The sequence below is a fragment of the Myodes glareolus genome, chromosome 7, assembly GCF_982192425.1.
Source record: "Myodes glareolus chromosome 7, mMyoGla1.1, whole genome shotgun sequence".
NCBI lineage: Eukaryota > Metazoa > Chordata > Mammalia > Rodentia > Cricetidae > Myodes > Myodes glareolus.
Window position 1 is genome coordinate 3,864,299 of NC_142032.1, and position 21,476 is coordinate 3,885,774.

Below are 21,476 nucleotides of genomic sequence, written 5' to 3' on the forward strand. Positions count from 1 at the left end.
ACCAAATTATTAATTACTAATGATGATCAGTCTATAAGTTACGACACTGAGCAGTTAAGATCTCTTATTAAATTAAATCAGAAATGTGGGCTGTGCGTTCCATGTGGAATACTGTGACATACTAAACATGTGCGCTCCATGTGGAATACTGTGACATACTAAACATGTGCATTCCATGTGGAATACTGTGACATACTAACCATGTGCGTTCCATGTGGAATACTGTGACACTAAACAGAAACTTGCATTCGGGTTCTTTATCTAGTAAGGACCATGTCTTCAACTAACAGCTGATACTTGTTTGAAAGAAACTCAACTGCATTATAGAAACCAGGAAAACTTTCTTCCCCAACAGAGCTTTGTCCACAAAGTGGAATACATACATATAGACATAAATTTTATTCTCAGCACGTTGAAATATGCTAATTCATTTTAAAATCCCACATTAATAACCCTTGCAATGTGAACCTAGAAAAGTACCTAAGCGTGCTTCAGTGAACGTCACAAGTCCCGTGCTAGCATCTTCCTTTAGGAACTGTTAAATACCACGAAGCAATAGCATGGTGTCTGAGAGTAACATCATGGATCAGAAACAACGCCTCTCACAGTAACCTCGGATATTTTAGAAAACGGTGTAACCATGTATCTTAGTTTTCCTCTACTGGATGCTAATAAAGCAAGCATCTGCATCATAGCATTAGAAGAAAACAAAGAAATAAAAATAAAAATATAACAAAAACTGTCTATAACACTAGGTATAGATTATCAGATTTGATGCTACAACTATTGACCTTTGATATCGTACACAGATGAAACAGTCAACAACAATGATATCCATACATAGCTGAGTTAAAGAATTAAGATATGGCTAAGGCTAGCTTGTTTCTTCTTAGTGACCTTTCAACAATGTCTTTAAGAATACATATCAAAATAGATTAATAGTGCTGTCTTCTCATATTCTAAACAGCTACGAGACTGGAGGAAATCGGTAACAATTCAGACACTGGATGAATGACGGAGAAGGACCGCGACTCTGAGCTAAGAAATACACCTGATGTCAGTGTGGCTTCACGGGACAAGAAATAGTGAGTTTGTCTGCCTGCTTGATTTTTCTGTGTGTGTGTCCATGGTGAGGGAGGCATGTGGTTGTGTATCTGTGCGTGCATGTATGTGTGTGGGTGTATGTGTGTGCATGTATGCTGTGATATGTGTGTGCATGTATGCGTGTGGGTGTATATGTGTGCATGTAAGCTGTGATATGTGTGTGCATGTATGCATGTGGGTGTATCTGTGAGCACCCGGGAGCATTCTGGATGAATGCATATCACAAGCTGTGCTGCATCCCCAGCACCTATGGGATATTTTAGAATTAATTAATTGGCTAATTAATTAAAACCTTGAGTAAATTAAGCAATTAGGTTTGTGGCTTACACATGCAAACTTAAATACATAACAATCAAGTACAACAAGTTTCTAAGCAATGGAATTATAAAGAGTTTGTACATAAACTAAGAAAACTAGTCAGAGTAGCAAGAGGAGAAGGTATTTTAAAAGATGATACTAAAAAGACTTTTTAAAATAGAAATATTTTTTTAAATTTTTATCCCAGATTAGAATCTGGTGGATATGTAGTTTATCAAAGACTATATTCAATGCCTTAAATATTTGTTAAGAGAACTCTAGACATTGCAATTAAGAACTATCTGGGCGATCTTTTAAACGTTAACATTCTGAAATCACACTAGAGAGAATGAGCTTGATTTAGGTGAGTTATAAGAGAACCTCAGAGCACAGGGAACCCATGAAAGAGGCAGGCAACTTAAAGAGCACATGGAGCCAATAGCGGGGGTGTAGAAAGGAGACTGAGCAGGTGCTGTCTCTCCTGAGAGAGCAAAGATCTCTGCAGACCCAGAGAGAAAGGAAGAAACCCGAGTAAAACAGAAGACACCTTGTAAAGACGCCAGAATGAACATTTAATGCTGCTTAGGACCTCAATGCACAGTGGAATTTGCGAACATGGAAAAGAATGTCAGAATCTTTGGAAATCACGAACATGTTTGCTATTTCATAGACGCCGGAGGAGTGTGGAGCTGCTCTGTTATCAGAAACAAAAAGGAGGTGTGAAATTAGAGGAACTAGAACCACCTTCCAGCATCTCCTTTGCTGGCTGCCTCCCTCCCCCCAGGACTACAAAGGAAGTGGGAGGGACTACAGTCTGCACCTCTCTCTGATTTACCCTGATGTGCCAGCTGAAATCAAAAACATTGCTGACTTTTGCGAAAACATCTAACTCCTTCTTATTCTGTCAATGATGGAACATATACTTAACTCAAATTTTAAAAATTTTAACACATTTCATCTTATCTCTACTTTGTAGAATCTTATGCAAATAATTTAACAAAATGGCCTTAAAATTACAGCTATTATCACATTTGTCTTTGTTTTATTTACCTTAGTTATTTTCTGCTGTTTTGTTGCTGTATAGACTCACACACAGCAGGAAAACCATATGAAAATTATTTATACCGGCTCAAATTAGAGTCTGTGCCCAACTAAATTTACTATGATATTGTTGGTTATTCCTACTAGTTACACATCAATTAGGAAAACCCAAGTCTTCTGCTAATAAATGACAGACATTCCAGGTGGCACCGCACCAGGGAACCACTGTAGCACTCATTTAAAGGAGGTGCCTTCCTTCCTACTCTGAGGGCATGCAAACCACGTTTATACTGTAATCTGAAATTGTCTATTTTAAATATTTATCTATTTAATAATGATTAGCCTCCCCACTAAAATATAGGCTCCATAATAATAATGATTTTATTCTTATTGTTACAGTCCCAATCAACATTTCAAGCAGTTTTGTTGTAGCACAAAGCATTTAATTAATTTTTTTCAGAAAGAATTCCATAGCAAAATTTAGCAACATAGTATTCTTGAGGTTTCAGATATTCATGAAAGAAAAAATTCACAAATACTTTGAAGAAAACATTTTAAATAGTTTATGTATGTTTTATAATATTGGTATGTATTATAGATTTGACGCTATGGGAAACATCTATTTGAGTGCAAAGTATATATTTCTATTTACTAAAATACTTATTTAAATTGCAAACTACATAAAATATTCTGAAAGAAGATTTTTAAAATATATTTTAACTAAATATATTTAACCTAGTCAGCTCCTACCTTCCTCCCTTCCGTCCTCTTGTAGCCCAGGCTGGCCTCCAACACTCTATGGAATTAAGAAGCTGAGGAGGACCCTGCACTTCTAACCATTCTGCTTCTACTTACTAAATGCTAAGATGATCCACGTGGATGCCTTGCTCAGATTTGAAACATCATTTATATGCACACAAAAGCAAATGAGGTTGCTTTAACAGAATAACTGCTCAGCTAACAGCGTTTAGAGGACAGTCGGACAATCAATGACAATAATATCTCAGTCTGTAGTTTCCTCAAAAGTATTTCCCCAAGATACAAAATATTTCGAACACTAAAATCTATAAATATCTTATTATAAACATCCCTATTGGCAGATGTCATAGCTAGAACATGGCCTACTACAAATAATCAATCTTTTCTATTTACTTTCTGTGGTTATTCCAAAGAAAAATACCACATGTTTATGCATGTTGCATTTAAATGTTTCAAAATATTAGCTGGTCTAACTGCACATTTAAATTTCTCTACCCCGTAACGACCTAACTCAGATCACCCGTGGTTATCCAAATCAGGAGACCGGTTCCACTTGGATTTCACAGCACCCCATTTTGCCAACTGTTTAAAAGTCCCAAATAACTGAACCGGCCACTTGTGAAGACCTCAGCAGATGCAGGTTCACACTGGACACTGCTCAGATCTGAAACACAGACTACACTTTATGAGTGCATTACAATCGGTGGTCTCCAACTGTAGGATGCGATTTAAAGAAGCTGTAGGAAGAGGACGTGGAAAGAGAATTTTCCGTGGCATGGTATTTACCCTAAAATGTCAGAAATCTTTAAAGAAACAGCTCTGGTTTATAAAGGACATATTGATGTGTTTATGCAAAAATGTCAGCTCAGTGTGCACGGTGAAGTTCTGACGATGCTGGCGATAAGAGCAATGAGAACGCAGGGAAAGATGCGCTCAGACTGTCAAGCTCATCCGACTGACAGCGTGAGAGAGGCTGACTCGTGCTGTTCTTGCGATGATGTCACTTCAAACGCTGCCAAAGAAACAGTATTACAGAACGGAAGCTACAGAACTAGCCAACCTTAAGAAGCACCAGGCTATGGTTCACGCAGGAAATTCTGAGAACTTGACTCGTTGTATTGCTACTTATTTAAAAAATAAGAATTATTACTTGCTAAGATCAACTATGATAATCTATCAGGAGTAGACTCTTGCTGATAATTAACAAAGTGATTACTGATAAAATGGTGTGGAAAACTGACAAAATCATATATTTTTAAATGTTAAAATAGAAAATGTATCATCTAACAAGGTTATTTTTCTGGAATTAAGCATCAAAAGAACGTCCCAGGAAATTACAATACGTAGGGATAGATATTAGTGATTACTCTGATTATAAATATATGGATGTTATTTATAAAATTGAATCATTTTGATCATATTTAGAGCTAGAAAATGCATCACTGAGGTGTTCTCAATATCCCCAGGTATAATGCACTTGGTTGCTGTCTTTGTCTCCACCCTACCTACCCTGGTCATTCTTTACCCAGCTGAGAAGACTCTCGGGTTTGCCCTGAGGACATCTCTCCCTCCACCCTCCTTCCTGCCTTTGCTTACACGTCCTTGGAGTTTCTCCTTCACTTTTCACTGTGATTTCAACTTCTTCAAGTGCACATAACTATCTGCTAAACTGGACCTGGTCCCTGCCTGCCTCTGTCTCTCTGTGTCTGTCTTGCCTGCCACCCCACCTCTCTCTAAGACATTTTGTCAGCTCTGAAAGCTAGCATATGTCATTAAGCATCTGTTGGCCACAAACTGTCCCCTCTGGTCCCTTACACTGTTTTCCCTTGGAGGCATGATTCTGAGACCCGTCGCATGTCCCCATTCTGGATACCCTGTCTACCTTTCTGCCTTCTCTCTCTGCTTCTTTCCCAGACCAAAATGAGCCACATTTAGGAAGCCCTCATTATCGCCCACACATTGCACTAAAGGCTTTCACTGTTAAGTTATGGATCCCTGAACACCCTCGGGAGGTAGGTGATGGGTTCTGCCTCAGCCTGCAGACAAGGAGCAGTGTAGCAAAGGGAGAACCAACGGTTCTGACAGGAGGTCCTGCTCTGTGCTTCCCTCTCGAGGGTTAATCACATCACTCTGAGACCTCAGTTTACCTGTGTCGCCATGAGTCAGGCATCAGAGTGCTCAGCTACCCACCCTTCCTGGAAACTCCTAATCTCAGGTCTGTGCTCCCATGCAGCCCAGGTGTGGACTCCAGTCATTTCCACAGAAGCACCTCAAGAATTTCTATGGGGAAATTTGAAAAAAACCTTCAAGGTAAAGGTCAAGCTGAACCAAAACTAAGAATTAACTTTTCATCAAGATTATAAATGTTGAAGTAAAAACTTTATATCTCAAGATCATGTCTATTTTCAATTAATTTGTGAGGAGTAAAATATTTTTAAAGTTAAAGGGTATCCAACTTGTACATATAAACATTCTGCATATAAATATATACTATTTATTTACATATAGCTATGGTAACTATATACTTGTAATATTAACATTATATATTTAAATATATGAAAAACACAAATCTATAGTGTGTAATTTTAAAATTAGTTCGCAGTGCTCAGCACCATGCTAAGCCTAGACTGACGAAACAGGATGCCAGTTTTGTGTGAGGTGCTCTCCACAAGAGAACTACCATAAAGAAAGTACCCCAAATGCTGGTTTTGCCCATATATGGATACATTTCCTAAGTTTCATAAAAATAATGGCATATTAATATTTAGATCTCATTATAATCAACAATGAATTTTTAAATCTCAAGTTCAGAAGTCATAGCATTTCCATTGACACAATATTTCAATTGAATAGTTATATAATTAATAACAAAAATTAATTAGCAATACCTAAGATCAATATATTAATTTTGGTTCCATTAGTATTCTGAATCATCATCATTTATTTTAAATTATTTTTATGTTTTTGATCATATTTTTCCTCTACCCCAATGCCTCCCAGGTCTTCCCACCTCCCTTTCCTCCACCCTCACATTCCTGTTTTTTGCCATCCATCTCTCTCAAAAACCAAAACAACAAAAATGACAAAAGATCAGTAGGACAAGAGATAACACGCACACACAGAGCACGCACGCACACATGCACAAACGCATACACACACAGGCGCACACACACAGGCGCACACACACACATGTGTGTGTACACACACGCACACAGGAGCATGCACACACACACATACACACACACACACACACAGGAGCACACACACATACATGTGTGTACACACACACACAGGAGCACACACACATACATGTGTGTACACACACACACACAGGAGCACACACACACACACACAGGAGCACACACACATACATGTGTGTACACACACACACAGGAGCACGCACACACACACACACACACGCACACAGGAGCACGCACGCACACACACACACACACACACAAGCATATTTTGTGTTAGCTGTCCTGCAGTATGTTATGCTTTTTGGTATTTTTGGTTTTTATTATTAATCTATTTTACATTTTCTATCCTAGGATGTCACCCAAAATACAAATTACGTTATTACACTTAATCATCCTGTATGATTACCACAATGGTAAGAATGACAAGGAGATCCTGTGACACTCGTCCTGACCCATCTTCAGGGTCTTAAAATACAGAGGCAAGAAATTTGCAGAACTAAGCCATCCAGGCACTGTGGCTCCTGACAACCTCAGTCCCGGCTCCAAGTCTCCCGGCAAAGTCAACTGACAAATCGCAAATCGTTCTCCTCCTCTGATCTCCCGAAGCCTTCACCAATCCCTCTCCCGGTTGTAGATTCCCAAGGAAATTCTAATGCTTTGGCGTTCAGTCTTTCAGAAGTCTGACTGCCACGAAGTGAGCACAAGTGTCCAAGCTGACTCTTAGCAGACTACAGAACACCAGATGTCAGGATCCACCCTGCTGAGCACCCTGACCAGGGCTGCCAGCCAACAGCAGCCACCCCAGCCGTACCCATGCTTTAAAAGGGATTTCTTCGCATTTCATGAGTATGCATGATTGCCTGCACGTGTTTATCCGTAGCATGCATGCCTGATGACTTCAGAGGCCAGAAGAAGACACCAGATCCCCTGAAGTTGGGGGTACAAAGGGTTATGAGGCACCATGTTGGTGCGGGGACCCAAACCAGGGTCCTATCAAGGAGCAGTAAGTGCTCTTACCCACTGTGAGTCATCTCTCCATCCCCTGCCAGGCACGTCGCTGCTAGAAATAAGACTAGGCACCGTGGTCACAAAGTATATGGTTTTATGCGAGGCAAAGTGGACATGTGAGGGATGGGTATTGGATGTTAAGGACCTTGGCTTTGAAGCCACAAGCACCAACTTTGGGTCTCCCCAGCGTGGGCAGAAAGAACTGGCTTCTTCAGCTCAGAGCACTCGTCTTTACAACGACACGAGCACATGGGTAAGATTAGTGGCGGTGCTGTCGGGATCCTATCGACTCAGGGTGAGCTCCTATTGACTGAGATCATCGGTCCTTAGGGTTCTTACTGAATATGACAGTTTAGAATACTTCCCTCACTTTCTTCGGCATTGCTATTTTTTAGGAGTGTTAGAAATATACCTGGTGGCTGGGACTAGAGAGCTGGTCCCATAGTTAGGAGCACTTAGGATTTTGTGGATGACCCATAATTGGGTCCCAGAACCAAAAGGGCGGCTCACAATGACCTTTCAGTTCACTTCCAGGGAGCTCTGTGGTCTCTGAGCATCAAACATGCATGGGGTGTGTGCATACATGTATGCAGGTAGACACGCAGGCACATAAAATAAAAAGCATAAATCATTAGACCAGTCATCAGATTGTTTCTCCCTAAACTGTGAGATCAGGAATACAGGTTTTAGAGGGAAACACTATGTATGAAAAGGGTCATGCCGGTCACATCAAACCATTAACATTAATACTTTAACTCGTTATTTACATGAATTATATTTAATCAGAGGAGAACAAAAGAATTAAAAAAAGAAAACTACACAGAATCTAGCACGCCATCAAGGACACTAGCATTCACCTGAGGAAAGGGAAAAGTGGACAGAAAGTGTATCTACAGAGAAAGAAAGTGAAAATTCCCTAACACAAACATCCAGACACACGAAACCAGACGATCTCTCCGGAAATGCATCCGAGCATTTCACTACGTCATATTACAATGGAACTGAAAATACTGAAAAGGTCTTAATTGCATCGAGAAAACCTGCTCCCTACAACACATGAGAACCTGCACCCTGACCGGGGCGGGGCTGCACAACAGCACGGTAGGTAGGAAACGGGGAGATACTTGGTGTGTGGAAAGACCAGCTGTGAACAAAGTCTAGTTTACCAAAAGGGGCAGTAATCAGAAATGGACAAACCACAAAGACTATCCCAGACAAACAAAAATAAGCAAAATATTATTACATTACCTGCCGTACAAAGGTGAAAGGAGTTCAAATTGAAATAGAAATTTCTTAAAATAAACAAATGAAAATATAAAATTCAATGCTAAAGATAAAGGTGTAGCCAAGTTCAGAATAATCTAATAAGTTATAGTGATACATAATCTACTTTTGCTTGGAATACTAAAGTTAAAATTACTCAATAAGTACAGGCATAAGATTCTTTCAAATAATGTGCCATATAAAATATATAACTTAGAACACAAATAAATACGGGAGAAGGGAAGGAATAAAATGCAAAATAATTCTGAGTTCTCCAACAAAAGACGGGCTGAACGGACCGACAGGGAGAAGAAGACTCAGCATCGGATGCCAACAAGGCATGCACTCCGCTTTCAAAGGACACACAGACAGACAGAATAACTCTGGGGACCACAGACGTGAGCCTGTTCCACCTGACTGAAGGTCAGAATCTGAGCTGATTTTTGCTCTTCCAAAGTTGTCCACAATAGACATGGCTACAAACAAGAGATTGTGACTTGGGTGTGGTCGATAAGCATTTTGGGTGTAGGGGGGATGCTCTCCACCTGGATCAAAGCCTGAGGATACTTGGTCTGATCCTTATATCATGTTGATGAAGTCTGTTGCCTCCCCTTTTGGGAGGTACACCAACGGGAAAAATGAACAAGGATGGGTTCAGGGTTCAGTGCTCACTGAATGTCCCTCCCATGCTGTTCTGGTTTCTGTGTTTTACTTCTCCCGTATCTCTGTTCCTTTCGTTAATAATTTTAACTCTCACTCTCTTACCCTGGAACGAGTTTCGTCGAGGTTGGTCCTCGAAAAATGATGAAAAAGCAATGGAGTGAGGATGGCAATAGACAAGTCAGATAGATCAACACAGAGTGAGTCATTTCTTTTTCTTTACATATGTCTTGGTAAACAATAACTGCCAGTACTCATTTATAATTTGAAAGGACTAATATTCTCCAGAAGAATTTTAGATGTCCAGAATTGAAATATACCACTCATAGAATAAATAAAACACATATCCTGTATTAGCAAACAAAAATATCATTATTTTATTTTTTAGTATAAAAATAGGAACTTGAAAAAAGATATTTTAAAAATTCATTTCACATCTGGATATCTGAATACACTTGGGAAAATAATGACTATTCATGGTTTTCGACTTTATAATGATATAATCATCAAATGTACACTAACTCGACTTATACTAATACATACTAGAAACATTACATAACGAGATAAAGCAAAATTAAGAAACAATATAACTTTATTATCTCTCAAAGGCCTCTAAAATGTCAGCTGCATTTTGGAGCACATGAGCATGTCATGTGATATGTCCTCACAGGCGTGTAGTGTTGGGGAACATTTCAGAGTACATGGACGTGTCATGTGATATGTTCTCACAAATATGTGGTGTTTGGGGAGCATGTGAACGTGTCATGTGATATGTCTTCACAGGTGTGTAGTGTTGGGGAACATTTGTTTACACTGTGAAGATGTCTTTATGAAGGTGCCCTCTGATTGGTTTAGTAAAGAGCTGAATGACCAATAGCTAGGCAGGAAGAGGTGAAGTGGGACTTCCAAGGACAGAGAGGACTCTGGGAAGAAGAGAGTTGGGGAGACACCAAGTCAAACATGTGGTACAGAGGAGAGTAACCAAGCCATGTGGCAGAATGCAGATTTAAAAACTATGGGTTAATTAAGTTGTAAGAGCTAACTGGGGAAAAGCCTAAGCTAGGGCCAAGCTTCCAAAAGTAAGAAAACGTCTCTGTGTCGTGATCTGTGGCTGGAGGTCCTGAGGAGCAAACACTACTACAATGCAGCCATTCACCAGGAAACCGCAAGTGTCATATTTACACACTAGTAATATACATGGAAGACCCTAATGCCACCCCCCCCAAAAAAAATACTTAAGAATAATGGAAACAAGTGGAATTTTTCAATTTTTTAAATTTTGCACATTCTGATTTGGATTTATGTCAGAAAAGGGAACAAACACAGCTTTGTTAGCAAGAATGTGGGGTCCAAAGCGGACCCCAAAATGGCAGTGCTGGTAACAATGTCCTCAAGAGGCGGACTCTGATCAGGGACACAGACAGACTGCTAATGGGTCCTCAGAGCCTAAATTCAGCATTTCTCAGGAATCCCTTCTCCAGTGTGTTTACCAGAAAAGCATCTATCTCTATTACAGCAGGAAGCTACGCACCAGGACCTCCCTAATCTGTTCCAAAGGGCATCGCCTCTGGTATGGCTGTAGGTATAGGTCAGTCTGCACAGCCAGCATCTGCTCAAGGACCCCACACAGTTGACTGCCATCTAACCCACCAATCCACTGGCCGTACACTGCCACCCACTCTAACCAACTCTGCAGAAACAGTCTTTGCAGTCTGACCCCCAGCAACCCTTTCATTCTTTACACAGGGGTCTAGTTCTGTGGTTTCACCTTGCCCTCACTTACAAGGCTCAGAAAATGGTCTCAGAAAGTTTTCATAAATGTGGTACCACATATAAAAATATACACGTTCATGTAAATTCTTATCGCTAATTTAATAGTAAAAACAATAGAAATATTTTATACATCGTTAGTGTTGAACCTCACTATTAATAAAAATCTATAAATAATCACATTATCAGCAGAGTGAAATTTTGTGTTATATTATTCCTCATGCCCTGCTTACTGAAGGAAACTGCACACGCTATTTTCTCTACTCATTCTTCAAGTTCATACAATAATAAATTTACTTCATGACTTAGGAATAGCTGAAATAAATCATATAAAATGCCTTGAATATTGACTGGTGCACAGTGCTTGGTTATAAATTTGAATATAAACTTCAACTGAATTGATTGTTTTGAGATATGCATGCAAAAAATAATTTACCAAAAATGCACAGATACTTGCTCTGTATTATTTAAAACAAAAAATAATTTTTAACAATAAACAATGAAGCATTCAATCTGATGAAGTTATTTTAATATTAATATGTTACAAACCTTATATAGAAAATAGTAGGGATACAATGATATATAAAAACTATAGGAGTTCTTTAAGTGAAACTATAAAAGAAGCAAAAAATGTGTATAGGATTATACAGATAATTGAGGTAAATATATTGAAATTTTAATACATTTAAATTAGCAATTCTTTTAGCCACTATTCTAGAGAAGTGGATAATTTTTACGTAGACTTGTTCCATAGATGTAAAGGTGACAATGTTCTTTGCAGGGCACTCCAGGTGGGAAAGAGAGCCTCAGCTTCTGCTGTCTTATCTAACAAAGGCAGCCAAGGACGGTAAACAAGAGCAGCAACCAAGGCTCTAGATAACCACAGCATTTAGAAAAGGAGCGGGGCGTCCTTTCTTAGAGCTAGATAGTCAATGTTTCAGCTTTGGGGTGACACACCTGGGCTTGCTTGTTTACTTTCACATTTCAGCTCTATCACTGCAACCGAAAGTTCCAACTATCTTTCTTCTCTCACCCTCTGGAGCACCAGATGCTAGCATAACCAGACACAGTCACCATGAGGAGTTTGTCTCTGCTAACTATTTCTCATAACTTCTTGTATTTATATTTTCTAGTTAACACAGTCACTGTTACTCCTTGGTTTATAGCAGCTCAGATTTAAGAATGAAAGACCTGAAGCTTAATAGAAAAAACATTTTTAAAAATAAAATCTTCTGTAGATCATAATAATTGATAACACAGCCACTAATAATTTATTGCTGTTCTTTCTGGAGCAAATCAGAAATAATATATTGCTGTAGGAACTCCTTCAGCCAATAGTCTTTAAGAAGCTGGCCCACTTTGGGTGTGGTCACATGTATGTAAAAGCGTGTGTGGCCCCTTGGCTGCTAGAGTTTCCCGCTCACACAGACGACTGCTGATCTGTGAGTCTACTCCTAAATAAAGAAACCTTTATTATACTTCATTCTGGGCTAGTGTGGAAGTATTTTATTTCAAGTTGCAATAATATATATGGGCATTTATTAGCACACTTGATCACAACTCTATGTTTCAAACCACACACCTATCATGAAAATCGTGACTTCAAGCCCGACTTACCCAGAAATGCATCCTCCTACTCATTCATTCCGACACAGTTCATGCTCTACATTCAAAATACTAGTGTACTTGGGATGAAAGAGTACAGTCCTCAGGCTTAGGAGCCACAGGTCTTTCCAACCTTGTTGTGTATATCTTACCTGTGATCAGTGAAGGGACACCGCTAGGCTGGGTGGAAACTAGAATCTTAGCTGAAAGGTTCCTAACATCATTCCCATAAAAATAATAAAATCTAAATTATGACCTCAGTTCGCAGATTGACTTCATAGTGAATTAGCAAATCTCATTTACTCAGGACCAGGCAATTTAGAACCAATCAGATTTAATTTAATTTAACTGTGGTACGTAAATGTCGATCAGGAGCACTGTTGCTGGGGAGTGCAAACCGCTGAAGCCCAGTGTGCTCTTTCTGTATCTGAACTAAGTTATTACAACTGCAGCTATAGCAAAATATGTGTTAGTATCAAGACGGGATCAAACAGTATACTATAACTCATAAAAACCAGTGGTGCTAAAACAAGCATCTCATGATAATCAAAGGAACTCATGATAATCAAATCAATAGCATGACCTCAAGCATCCTGGAGGAAACATCTCTAAAGTTTAGTTACCATACTATCAGTAAAATCATCACAGAATACCACCATGTGCCTAATACTCACACTTGAATTTTTTTTGGAGCAATTTCAATATGATTTTGACAGCAGAAAGCATTTTTATTTAAAATTATAATGCTTTACATTAAACAATAGCTAAATAAACTCATATAATTCAATTGCAGTAAATCTCCATGACTAAATTAAAATTTAATTTAGTATGTAGACAGATATGTACTTAAATTGCCTACACTTGTAGATATTAAACACTTATTGAAAATAAAACAGCTTACTGATTTCTACAATAATTTATATTTGTGTAAGAATAATATGATTCCTAGCATGTAAAGTACAAATAGGGGGGCAGAGGAAAATATTCTAGTCAGTCATACAATTTCTGGTACAGTGCTCACAAAATGACTAAAGCATAAAATGATCGTTTTTCAATCTTCATAAACAAAAAACAGCCTGCAAATTTTAGCAACACCAATGCTCAGAGCAAAAACGCAAAAGTGGTCTTTTAATTTAATAGTAACTACCACAGCCTTTACTAACACTGAGCTTCTATGACACAGTTAACAGAGGGGCTAAATGCATCATTAAAATGAGTATATTTTATGGATTATGAATTATTAAAAGACAAAAATGTAAAAATATCACAGAGAAAAAGAACAAGACCCATGAGAAATTAAAGAACGTTTCATAAGACAGTTGTGGTAAAATCTGCTTTACTGAAAAAGAAACTATTTTAATGAGATTTCAATACTAAAACCTAGTATAATTTCAGTGGCGCTTTCCTGTATAACCAAAGAAGGTGAAGAAATCCCCCACCGCTATTCCTAGCACTTCTGCTCCTGCCTCTGAAATGCACTCACATGTTATATGATGCAAAGGATCCCGAGGAAGCATTGAGTGAATGTGTATTGTAAATGGGCATCACCATGCCAGGGACTCCAAGCACTCATGGGGAACTGGCCAAGTTCTTTCCTATATGTATCAGACTAAGAGTGTTTCAAAGTTTTCCCTGAGGGTTAGGGTCTGGGTTAGCAATTGATGACTATACAAAGACCAGAAACTGTTGTTTCTTCTCCTGGGTGTTTACAACCTGAGACTGCTCCCTACCAATCCTCCTCCAGAGACTAATGCTGGCGGATTTTTCTGTGGACCACCAGCTCACGAATAATGACATGAAGACTTCTTAGCTATGAAAGCTGGGCCGATGGCGTGGGCTTATTTCTAACTAGCTCTTACGACTTCAATGAGCCCATTTCTATTTCTGTCAATCCATGTGCTGCCACGTGGCTTGCAGCAGTTACCTCTCCTTCCGTCAATCAAAACATCTGCCACGTCTTGTCAACATTCCCCAAATCCCGCCTAGCTATTGGCCGTTCAGATTTTTATGAAACCAAACAGACAGCACTTGGAAAAAGACACATCTTCACAGTGTACTAAAACATTACTCCGGAAGATTTCCCCCTGTTGTCTAAATGAAAAGGAAAGGTTTTAACTCTAATACAGTAAAATTATACACAATAAGAACAATTACGAAGAAAGGGCGGAGTCAGAGGGACACCATGGATCTGTCACTGGAGATAGACATGCTGGAACTTTGCTGGTAGGCCACGACCTCGTGGTGGAATACAGATTACTAGAAATGGGTTAAACTAAGATGTAAGAGTTAGCTGATAAGAAGTTAGAGCTAATGGGCTAGCAGTCATTTAATTGATACAGTTTCTGTGTGATTATTTCAGATCTAAGCCAGCTGGGTGGCCGGGACAAACAAGCAGCTTTCCTTGCAACAGACAGGAAATTGCAGGGCTCATCTGCAATACTGGCTGTTGGTAGAGTATGAGACTTTTAATCTCAGGGTCATGGGTTCAAAGCCCAAGTAGGGTACAATGTGTCTCATCTTTCCCTGTCCCATCAACCAGTTCCCAAGACACAACCTGTTTGGGGACTTATGAAAGCTCAACTGATAGCTTAGGCTTGTTTCTAACTTAAATTAACCCATTTCTATTAATTTACTTTCTGCCTCATAGTTTTATTACTTTCCCTCCATAGTATGTTTCCTGATCACTCTGTGCCTCATGCATTTCTGCCCTTTACTCTATTGTCCTCTTTGTCAAAATTCCTGCCTAGCTAATGGCCGTGCAGCCGTTATTAACGCAATCCCAGGGACACATCTTCACGGTATACAAAAAGGCGATTCCACAACAGAATAGCCAATCCCTCCCCATTTCTCTCCATAATAAAGATGTTGGGGTCCTGGCTTGCTGAGTAAGTGGGCCCCTACTAGGAGAGGTAGCAGCCCCTACCTGATCCCTGTTTGCTGTACTTATATTTGTATATATGTCTTTTCATTTTCTCCACACACCAAGTCAACTGAATGACTCATTCATGAAAGCAGAATTTTGACTCTCATTACCAGTGAATTCTAAAAAATGACTGCTATCTAAGTAGAGTGATTTCACAGTGGATCCAACACCTTCAATGGCAAATGAAAAGTCGAGCACCACCACCACCACCAACAACAACAACAAAAAAACAATGTTCCAACACTGAGCAAAACCTTGGCAACACTAGTTCAAGGATGGCGTTCCCATAAGGAATGCGCAGGGTGAACCCCTGAACAAGGGAGGCCATTCCAAAGGGCAGGTTGGCCCAGCGGAAGGTCTATTTTCAAATGTGGTGCACTCCAAACACATTTACTGGTTAAATTCATTCCACTCTGAGGACTTAAGGAATTAGCTAGACTTTTACATACCAGTTTCAATTTCTTCAACCTTTTCTTAGGATAAAATCTTCTAGGTATAAGCCGCTGTCCCTGCACCTGTGAATCTGTGGCATTCAGCTTCACTGTCTCCAATGCTCCAAATGCAGAGCTACAGGGTCAGAGACTGAGGTCTATGACGCGCTAGTTATGCAAACGACTGGCATGCTGATCAGCTTAATTGACACAATGCATAATCACATGGTCCCAGCATCTCAAGGAAGGGTTGTCTAGATTGGGCAGACCTGTGCCTGCCTGAGGCAGACTGATTGAATAAAACTGATTGATTTGGGAAGGTGCAGCCACTAGGAGCACCATTCTCCAAGAGGTAAGAAGGGGACACCGAGCACAAACAAGGAGACGAGAACAGAGCGCTATGCACACGCCTGTTTCCTTCCACTCTTGACCGTGGACATGATGGTTTCCAATATAGACTGAACCCGGAAGAGTAGCCTGAAGTGGCCCTATGTCTGGGTATGTTATGACGGGGAAGAGTAGCCCGAAGCAGCTCTGTGTCTGGGTATGTTATCATGGGGAAGAGTAGCCCGAAGCGGCTCTGTGTCTGGTATGTTATCACAGGCACGGAAGTGAAACTGGCACAGCTGGCGACACGAAAGGGATGGATTAAGAAAACAGCTGGGTCATATGTGTTAAAGAGGCCAGAGTTGACTCAGAAGTTTGAAAAAAAATATTTCTCCAAATCTAAAACATCTAAGAAGAAAGAATTTCAACACAAAACACTTGAACGCATCTCATTTCATTTCTTAAATGTATTAGTTTTCAGTGTGGTCTTCTAGGACAAAAAGTTTGCTAAAAAGTTTCCAATTTTCTTTATGTTAAAATGAATAATAGTCATATTGTAATGTTGTATTCTCATATAAATCTTTAGGTTACCTGTATCTACAATTGATCTAGATTTTGTTAGGGTCCTCTTTGTCAAATGCAATGATGAACTGCAAAGGTGTTTCTCCACTTCCTACTATTTGGCCACTTATCTAAACTTACTCTATGGAAGCACTGTTGTTGCCCTCCTCTGTGGGTAATTTCAGTTCCCACTTCCTGAAGCGCGATTGTTTTGACACAGAATTTGGAGTGACTGTTAGCTACCACGAATGGGCCATTTCCTTGTGGTCTCCAAGGTTCCCGATACAAAATGCACAGTAATTCACATAGGTATTTCTTTATGAATTGGTTCTTTTTATTTCTATTGCTTTCATGGTTTTATTATTTATTTTATTTTTGACAATTTAATTATGGGAGTCGGTGGTGGTGCACACCTTTAATCTCAGCACTGGTGAAGCATAGGCAGGCAAAGGTCTAAGAGTTTGAAGACACCCTGGTCCTCAGAGTGAGTTCCAGGACGACCAGGACTACACAGAGAAAACCTGTCTTGAAAAACAAACTAAAAACAAAAAAAAAATTAATTATGAATCTGAGACTGCCAATCAGTGGCTTTATAATATTTGTGATTCATTATACATATTGAACACACAGAGCTCATGTATTTGATGAATTATTTCTTCACATTTTCAACTAAAAATTCTTTTTCCTATCATTTTGACACTCCAAGGACCCAAATCCTGTGACTTTTAATGCAAACAACAAGCATAAGACGTGAGGTGGATGTACCAATAAAACAAAGACACATCACAGCAAAGAACCCTATTATATAACATTCTAAAGACAAAGGAAATCTGTATTTGGAAAATATTCCTTGAATTATTTTCCATAATAAACAATGCAGTCTAAAACACTAGAACATGTCTATTTTGACAGAAGCTACTATTATAATCAAACATGGCTATTAAAATACAGAGGGAAAAGTATTCATGTGATTTTAATTTGATAAGTCTTTTATAATTTTATTTCTACAATGAGAACAAAAGCAATAAAAGTAGACCAGAAACTTTGTAATTCTGGCTTAAAAGATAGTAAAGCAATTCTTTGTTAAATTTTTAATAAAATTTTGTGATAGCAAGTGTGATAAACTGTACTAATTTTCAGCGAGTCCTCCTGTACCCCAGTAAGTAGAATGCTCACAGGATTTATAGTATGCTGGGCAATGTGACTTGCTTTGACCAACTTAGCTCGAATGGGCTTTTTAAGTTTCTTCTATCTGCTGTCAACACATCATCAATTCTGAAACTGAACAGGACCCTGATCTGCGTCCCAAGCACCCAGTACACAGACCAGACTCAGATGCAAGCCCTGGTGTTTCCCCAAGCAGAGCTGGACTGCAGCCTGAAAAGAAGCTCATCTTGAGTTTAGCCTTGATGGAATGAGCTTACAGCAGACCTGCAGCTACACAACGGTGGTAAGAAAGAAAAAAAGAAGTAAAAATAACATGCAAAGAAGAATAGCAAAAGAAAAAACACAACCTAAAGTTTCACGTAGGACAGGAGTGTCCACCGTATTCCGTTAAGAATGTGTTTGTACAGATATTTGTGTTTTTCTTCCTCAATTTCTTTATCATATAATGTAACATCATTTAAGAGAATTAAGTGGCTGTCATATTTAAGTTTGACACACGAAAAGAATGAGCCTCTGAGACATTGCTACCTATTTAAAAGTTTATAACCTAATTATACAGACAATGCATTTACAATTATACAAGAGATAGTTATATCATGTTAGATATAATTATTACCTAGTTATTCTTTTCATTTGGAAAGTAAAGAGATAAGGCATTATTGTGTGCCAAGTTGAAATGAGGCAGACTTGGGGTGGCGATTCTTGTTTGTCCATTTGACTACATCTGGAATTAAATAAAAACCTAAGGCTTGGTAACTTGTGAGTTTTGCTTTCTTACTTAATCATTTGAAGTGGGAAGACCCATCTTTAATCCTATTGTTTTGAGGTGGAAGATCCACACTTAATCTGTGCTTCTGCTAGCAACAAATATAGAAGACATGAAAAACGTGGACTAAACAACCATGGGATTCTTGAACCTTCCCTGGGTGGCAGTCATTGTTAGACTAGCTGGACCATATCCTATAAGTCATTTTAATAAATCACCCTAAGAGATAGGTACATAGGAACATAGATAGATAGATAGATAGATAGATAGATAGATAGATAGACAGACAGATGATAGATAGATAGATAGATAGATAGATAGATAGATAGATAGATAGATGATAGATTTTTTGTGGAATATTACTTTAACTATCTAAAGATCTGTTATATTTGTTTACACTGCATCTGTTTAATGATGCAAAGATGTGTTGCTTTGACGGTCTAAGGTACCTGACTGAGCTAATAGCAAACAGCGAGGTCGCAGAGGAATAGGTGGGGACAGGTGAGCAGAAAGAATAAGTAAAAGGAGGAATCTGGGCTGGAGGGAGAAGAGAGAAGAAGGGAAAAAGAGATGCCTGGGACCAGCCACAGAGTAGGACATCCAGAATGAAAAAAAGGTAAAAATGCCCAAGGCAAAATGTAGAGAAAGAGAAACAGGTTAATTTAAGATAGAAGAGCTCCTGGGATAAGCACAAGATAAGGCTGAGCGTTCATAATTAATAAGTCTCCATGTCATGATTTGGGAGCTGCTTAGCAGTCCAAAAGAAAGCCTACTACAATAGATAGATAAATGATAAGATAGATAAATGATAGAGACATAGAGAGGATAGATAGATGAATGACAGGTGATAGATAGGTAGATGATAGATAGATAGATAGATAGATAGATAGATAGATAGATAGATAGATAGATAGATAGATAGATGATAGGTGATAGATAGATAAATAGATAGATAGATAGATGATGGATTCTATAAGTTCTGTTCCTCTAGAATACCCTCACTAATATAGTTCTCAAGTAAATTAACTCCAATTCCTACCTTCCACAAAAGAAAAATAATCATTTCAAAGCAAAGAGGAGGAGAAGGGAAGAAGAGGGAGGAGGAGAAGATGGAGGAGGAAGACAAGGGAGGAGGAAGCAAGGGATGGCTGTGGTGGCAGCAGCTGCTGATTTGGCAGCAGCAAGGAATGGCATACAGATGATGTGGGCTTCCCCTCCGTGTGCTGTGAATATGTTTTATTACCATTGGTTAGTAAAGAAGCTGTGTTGGCCTATGGCAAGGCAGAAGAAAGCCAGGCTGGAAGTGATATAAAGAGAGGGTGGAGTCAGAGAGACACCATGTAGCTGCCGAAGGAGACAGACACTGGAACCTTACTGGTAGGCCACAGCCTCATGGCAATACATAGATTAATAGAAGTGGTTAATTTAAAATGTAAGAGTTAGTTAATAAGAAGCCTGAGCTAATAGGTGAAACACTATTGTGTTGAATATAGTTTCTGTGATTATTCAGGTCTGGGCAGCAAGAAAAGAAAAGAGCAGTCTCCTCAGTGAAACAAACCCTCCTATAATCCCAGCACTTGGAGGTGGAGACAGATAATAAGGTGGCCAAGGTCATCCTCTTATATTAAAGAAATCCAAGGTCAACATGAACATACCTGAGACTATGACCCAAGAAATTAGGGCAGGGGGAACTCAACTATATTCCATCTAAGAGAATCCTACTTTAAATATAAAGGTACAAATAACTTTACGATAGATGGCACTGATACGCTACTGTTCAAAGAAAAGCAAAGGAGACCAGAAGTTGCTGTGTTACCTGGGAGAACAGATCTCATCGCAGAGAGTCACTATGAACTGTTCCTCTACTTCAACTGAAGCCGTAAGAACAGACATCGGCTCCGCTTCAGTGGGAACAAGAGAACCCAGTTCAAGAAGGAATGTTCAGTGTTGCTACATCTTTACAGGGTAATATCCATTGACAGCTCACCACACCCGGGGGACAATGAAGGACTGAACAGACAACTACAGAGTGTGAGACCAGCCTGACATGGGAGCGGGTGCTGTCCTACACACAGTTAAGTCTATGCTTGGTTTCTGCGGCTGCCTGTGACTGACGGAGCAGCACAGGCTGACTGCAGACTCTGTTGTCCTCCTGTCTCTATCTCTCAAGGCTGAGATTATAGAAATGCACACCAAGCCAGATAACCAAAAGTTAAAAGGGGACAAATGAACATTTTCCTAATGATCCACAAATTGCTAGCAAGCATTAAAACAAGAAGAATTAATTGTTGAGGAAGAAGTAGACAATAAAGACTTAAGACTCCTGATGGGATGCAGACTGGGAACATTATGGAATATAAAATGTAAGATGTTACATAACCACTTCATCAAAGTTGAAAAACATTAAAACTATACATATGTTCAACAACTGGTTATAAAATTATATACAGATTATAAGGGTTAGGAAAAAATATAAAGCTATAATATAAAATAACTATATATTATATATATTTTATTTATATATAAATAAATTTATAATATATATAATGTATAAAACAAAATTATTACCCTTACTTCATAATGAACCGAACAAG

General features: G+C 39.0%; 1 protein-coding gene across 1 annotated transcript in view; it reads right to left on the reverse strand.

Moving 5' to 3' along the window:
* Window positions 1-21,476, reverse strand: part of Atrnl1 (attractin like 1) — a 542,404-nt gene that overhangs the window by 362,974 nt on the left and 157,954 nt on the right. The gene's annotated exons all lie outside the window — the stretch shown is intronic.